A 6347-nucleotide genomic window follows, 5' to 3' on the forward strand; every position below is an offset into this window, starting at 1 on the left:
GACTCCTCCTCTCCAGGGTCTTTCCCATTCAGTCTCAGGCTGTGTCTGCACACAAGCACCCTCTGTTCTTCCCTTTTTATTTATGCATGTGTTCTCGGAGACCAGTGGGGAGGGGAGATGGTTGCAGCAGGAGGGGGAGACTTCCTGGATTCTTCAGCGGCCTGCCTCATGTTCCCTCTCCTCTTCAGCCTCTGCTTCTGATTCCATTTCTGGAGTCCTCTCTGCCACAGCCTCTTCCTGCTCACTAAACCCTGTTGCCTTTTCAGCTTCCCACACCACCTTCTCCCAGTCTGCTCCTTCACTTTTTCCAGCCAGCTAGTACAAGATTTGCAGTAAACATCCTGGCCAGACAAGGAGCTGCCATCAGTCCCAAAAGAAGGAGATTGGCTTGGACACAAGGGATGAGATGGTTGCCTTGCCGTGTAGCTTGCTAGGTTGAGCTGCCTCTGGCAACTCCCTTCCCCTCAGAGGAGGGGATTATCCTCGGAGGTACCCTCAGCTCCCACCAGGCCTCAGCTGCCTGGGCCTCTCTGGCACTCTCTTCGTGAGGCTGTTTCTAATGCTTTTTTGTATGTTGCGTGGGGAAAGACGCCTTCACCACTTGGCTTTCTGCAGAGCAGGCCTGCCCAGCTGAAGAACACACCCAGAGCTGTGAGGCTTCTCCACTCACTCCAGAGCGCAGAAATCTCTGGGTCAGTCACCCACAGGACCACACGCAGCAGGAAGTGTGGGAAAATACCAGCAAAAGAACCTCATCTGCTGACAGAAGACTCCCGCAAATAAGAGTCTCGTGGTGAGCTGCTGGAGGGCTCTGCCAAATACTGTCCCAAAATCAGGCTACAGGAGACCTTCAGTTCCTCAGCTGTCCATCATCCCCATCACTTGTGTTGCCCACCTGCCACGACCCTCACTGAGGGAGGGGAGGGGGAAATACCAGGGTGGTATTTTTGCAGTAACAGGCAGAAATCTTTTGCTGTTTCCAGCCAATTTGTCCCATTCATCAGATTCTGGCCTCCTCCAACCAGCCAGCTGACACAGAGCATCCCTCCTAATTGGTTTGCACAAAGTTCACTGGGCAGTTAGAGCATGTTACTCAGTTGCTGAGTAAGGAGTCTCCTCATGAGTAAGCAATCCCTGAAACACACCCATCACCAGCTCAGGGTGTGGTCTCTGCCTCCTTGCCCTTGGTTTGTGTTCCCCTGCCTTGCTATATTTTGCCTGAACTCCCTGCGTTGACCGTGGACTTCTCACCTAACCTGGACCCATCCTAGACGGAGTCTCTGTGGTAAACAAAATCTGCCCTTTTCCCCATATGGGATATCCAAGAGCTCGTATAGAGTCCTTACGTGGGTTCCCTATCAGTAGGAGAAAATAACAGAGGCCAACCAGAGATTATTGAGAAGCAAAGCAGCTAGTAAGCCTGATCTTTATTAAAGCTGTTGCAACAGGGTGCTCCCCCATACACAGGAGGACGGAGGAGGACCTACAACAAAGGTGTTCCTGCCCTTATACAGACATTTTAAATTCCCTGCCTTGGAGCTCAAGACCACCCCTCCATACATCATCACAGAAGGGGTGTAACCCAAGACCACCCCCCACAAACACCATACCTATACCACAGAAAAGGTGGTCTACAACAGAAATTTGAATGTTGTTGTTTTTCCTGTCTGCCAGGTTATCTGATAATGCCTTATCTGATTGCCTTTCCTGGTAGTCTGCCCATTCCTTTGAAATGGTGATTACTCAATTCCTGTAACAAGCAAGGTTTTTTTCGCCTCCTCCCTCCTTGCAGAGAAACATTTGGTCAGCTTGGGCGTCAAAATGGTTTCAGGACGGTCTTCCTGTGCTGATCTATGTACGTGCTTGGTTGGTACATTTATGAACATTTATTATATATATAAGACCTTAAATTTTATTATTACATCTCCCTGCTGGACCTTGGATTTATTCGGGGTGCGCTCCACTAGAAACCCTCTTGCTAAGGGTTTGTCTTGCCAAAGGGCAAGTGTCTTGCTAAGGAACTCCTGTCTCGTGAAATTGGGACCCTCGTTCCTGAGGGCACCCACCTTAGCAGGACAGGTATCCTGAAATGGAAGTATGGAGGTTGTTACTCTTTACATTATCAGGAGGAAGAGGCACCTGGACAGGCAGCTGCAAGGCCTGAGGTTCCTGAACCTGCACTTCTTTGGCCTGGATTGGGAGAAGACACATCATTTAAAGCCAGAATCTCAGACCCTCCAAGTGTCCCTATTTTCCAGGGACGTCCCTGATTTAGATAAGCTGTCCTGGTTTCTGATTTGATCCCGGAAAGTCCCACTTTTCCTTAAGATGTCCCTATTTTCATTGGAGAAATGTTGGAGGTGTCTGAAGGCAATCCTGTATAAGGAAGGGTTTTTTTAAAAAAAATGTTTAATGATTTGTTATGTTTTTATATATGTTGGAAGCTGCTCAGAGTGACTGGGACAACCCAGTAAGATGTGTGGATTACAGTGGTACCTTGTGTTACAGATGCTTCAGGTTACAGACTCCGCTAACCCAGAAATAGTACCTCAGGTTAAGAACTTTGCTTCAGGATGAGAACAGAAATCGTGTGGCGGTGGCGGGAAGCCCCATTAGCTAAAATGGTACCTCAGGTTAAGAACAGTTTCAGGTTAAGAACGGACCTCCGGAACGAATTAAGTTCTTAACCAGAGGTAAAGGTAAAGGGACCCCTGACTATTAGGTCCAGTTGTGACAGACTCTGGGGTTGTGGCACTCATCTCGCTTTATTGGCTGAAGGAGCCGGCGTACAGCTTCTGGGTCATGTGGCTAGCATGACTAAGCCGCTTGTGGAGAACCACAGCAGCACACGGAAACGCCATTTACCTTCCTTCTGGAGCGGTACCTATTTATCTACTTGTACTTTGATGTGCTTTCGAACTGCTAGGTTTGCAGGAGCAGGGACCAAACAATGGGAGTTCACCCCGTCGCGGGGATTTGAACCGCCAACCTTCTGATCGGCAAGTCCTAGGCTCTGTGGTTTAACCCACAGCACCACCCGCGTCCCAAAGGTACCGCTGTATAAATAGTAAAATTATCATGGAATGGAACGTCCTGTTTTCACCGGAGAAATGTTGTAGGGTATGGAATCTCTAGGCTGAATCTGGGATCCTTCGTCATCCCTCCATTGTCCAGCCGAGTGTGAAGCTAGGAAACCTTCTGCGATACTGGATGTTTTTGTTCTGAAACATCAAAGAGGAGGCAGCACTGGGGAAACAATGGACCACCTGAAGCCCAAGGGCTGCCCCCACCCATTCCCTCCTCAGGGAAACAATGCCTGGCAAGAAGAAAGGCCACTCAGCACTTCCACTGCAAGGACACTAGCCCTCACCTGCCTGGGAAATCCAAGCAGAGTCAGTCCGGCAGGTCATTTGGAGGAAGTGAGAGAAGCAATTCTGGCAGGAGAGAGAGAGCAAGGCTGACAATTTTTCTTCTTCGCCGGCTTCTTCCTCGGAAAGGAAGCTTCTTTTGGAGGATGCTATGTAGGGGGATTCCTCTCTAAAATAAGCTAGTGGAAAGCCAAGAGGGCAGCGAGGTCATTAAGCTATTCGGGGGAATTATATATATATATAAAACAAACTGTGATGTGGGTGGCAGCTGTTAAGTGTCCACTGCAGGAATAGTGCCTCTTGAACCCACATCCTGTTATTGAAGGAGAAGAGGAAGCCCCAGCCAATGGCAGTGAAGGGGGCAGGAGGATGCTGCAAGCCGTTCCAGGCTCAAAGGGCTTCCATGCTGCATCCCCTTGAGCAATGCCATGCTGGAATACTACTACTACTACTACTACTACTACTACTACTACTACTAATAATTTATTTGTACCCCGCCCATCTGGCTGGGTCTCCCCATCCACTCTGAGCGGCTTCCAACAAAGATTAAAAATACATTAAAATGTCACACATTTAAACCTTCCCTAAACAGGGCTGCCTTCAGATGTCTTCTAAATGTCAGGTAGTTGTTTATCTCTTTGACATCTGATGGGAGGGTGTTCCACATGGCGGGTGCCACTACCAAGAAGGCCCTCTGCCTGGTTCCCTGTAACTTGGCTTCTTGCAATGAGGGAACCTCCAGAAGGCCCTAGGCCCTGGATCTCAGTGTCCAGGCAGAACGATGGGGGTGGAGATGCTCCTTCAGGTGTACTGGGCCCAGGAATGTGCACCTGTTGATTGGTACAGTCCATAGGCACATAACTGCGCTTGTGGACTGTTACTCTGTTATTACTGTTATTTTTATTTATTAGATTTATCTACAGCCCTTTGTCACAAGATCTCAGGGCCAGTGTGGTGTAGTGGTTAAGAGCGGTGGACTCGTAATCTGGTGAACCGGGTTCAATTCCCTGCTCCTCCACATGCAGCTGCTGGGTGACCTTGGGCTAGTCACACTTCTCTGACGTCTCTCAGCCCCACTCACCTCACAGAGTGTTTGTTGTGGGGGAGGAAGGGAAAGGAGATTGTTAGCCACTTTGAGACTCCTTCGGGTAGTGATAAAGCGGGATATCAAATCCAAACTCTTCTTCTTCTTCAGGGCAGTTCACGAGATAAAAACGCAAGGCGAAAGCACAAATGAATAGCTAAGACAGAAACAACAAGACAATAACACACCCCAATTCCCACAAACATATTTAAAAGGCCGTAGGATACTAATCAGCGAAAGGCCTGGCTGAAGAGGAATGTTTTCCCCTGGCGCCTAAAGATATGTAATGAAGGCGTCCGATTAACATCCCTGGGAAAAAGCATTCCAAAAACAGGGAGCCACCACAGAAAAGGCCTGTTCTTGGGTCGCCACCCTCTGGCCCTCACGTGGAGGAGGCACACAAAGAAGGGCATCAGATGATGAACGCAGAGTCCGGGTTGGTTTATATGGGGAGAGGCGGTCCTTGAGGTATTTGTGTGCACTGATTGAATGTCATGTGTGAGCATTCTTTCTGCCAAGGACAGTTCTGAGCCTCAGAGCCCATCACAAGCCCAGGCCACTCTTGCTAACCCCCCCTGCTTTCCAGCCTCTGAGCTATGTTCAGTTCTGGCCGCAGAGACATTCCTGCACCTGAAGCAAATAGTCAAATTGCCACCTGCTCATAAACAAATAAAAAGGATGCCTCGTTGAAGGCAGGGAAATCACAACTTTGTCAATTCTGTCACCCAAGCCGACTGCTTTGCCTCATTTCCTGACCCGGGGCGGGGGGGGGGGTGGCTCTTGGCTAGGCGGAAGTTTCACTGCCAAGCTGCATGTGGCAAGGGTGGTACCCTGGGCAGAGAGAGAGAGAGAGAGAGAGAGAGAGAGAGAGAGAGAGAGAGAGACGCAAATCTGATAGCTTAAATTTCAGAGTCTGATGGGTATGGCTGGTTCTTCATATTTCCATATATTGCAGTTGGAACTTTGTTCATCTGTCTCTGGCAACAGACCAGTTCAATAGGCTCCTTTGCTATGGAGAACAATATCAAAGGATTCTTTAGTGATTGTTTCTGGTTCTTTCGGGGGTCCTTGTTTATAGCCAGCAAAATGTTTGATTAAAAGTGTGAAAAGTTGGTGGGTTGTCATCCCCTTTGTTTTCTGTTGTTCCCATTTTACAGGTGAGACTGACTGATAGTAATTTGCCCAGGCTCCCGAGTGATTCCATCACTGAGTCTGGATTTGAACACAGCTCTCACACAGGGCAGAAGGAGCTGCCTCATACCAGGCCAGACTCTCTCTCTGTCTATTCTAACTGGCTGGGGCTTTCCAGGAACTCTGGCAGAAATCATTCCCATGACCTATCCGGTCCTTTTAAGTAGAGAGACAGTCTTCTGGATGCAAGCTCTGCTGCTGGGGCCCTCCCCCAAAGTTGCCTGCTGTCTGTCTTTAGGGGATGGAAAACACACACACACACACACACACACACACACACACTCCCAAGGGCGCAATCGAAAAGGAAAGTCTCCTGCATGGCCCTGATGGAAATTACATTAAGCAGCACTCTGTACAAGTGCACAGCTCCCACCAGGGCTTGATTTTGGTGTGGGTGGACCAGGTCTCTCTTGAAGAGAGCTATGAAGACTCCGACAGTGAGACTAACAACAGAACTGGCCTCAAAACTTCTGGTGGCTAATGACAGGTCCTAAGAAACTGGCTCTTTACTGTTCCTAAATTTGCCAAGAAACCATGGGCAAGGATGCCCCCTGGTGTCTGCAAAACTAACAAGTTTATTAGCCGTTATTAATAGTGCTCTGATGAATCCACGCAGAACTATTCCAGCGAGGAAGAAAGTGACAAAGAGATTTTAGCTCATTTTAAAAAGATTGTTTTGCTTTTATGATTGCTGTTATAAGCCA

Source organism: Podarcis liolepis, assembly GCF_965112155.1.
Source record: "Podarcis liolepis genome assembly, chromosome: 15".
Taxonomy (NCBI): Eukaryota; Metazoa; Chordata; class Lepidosauria; order Squamata; family Lacertidae; genus Podarcis; species Podarcis liolepis.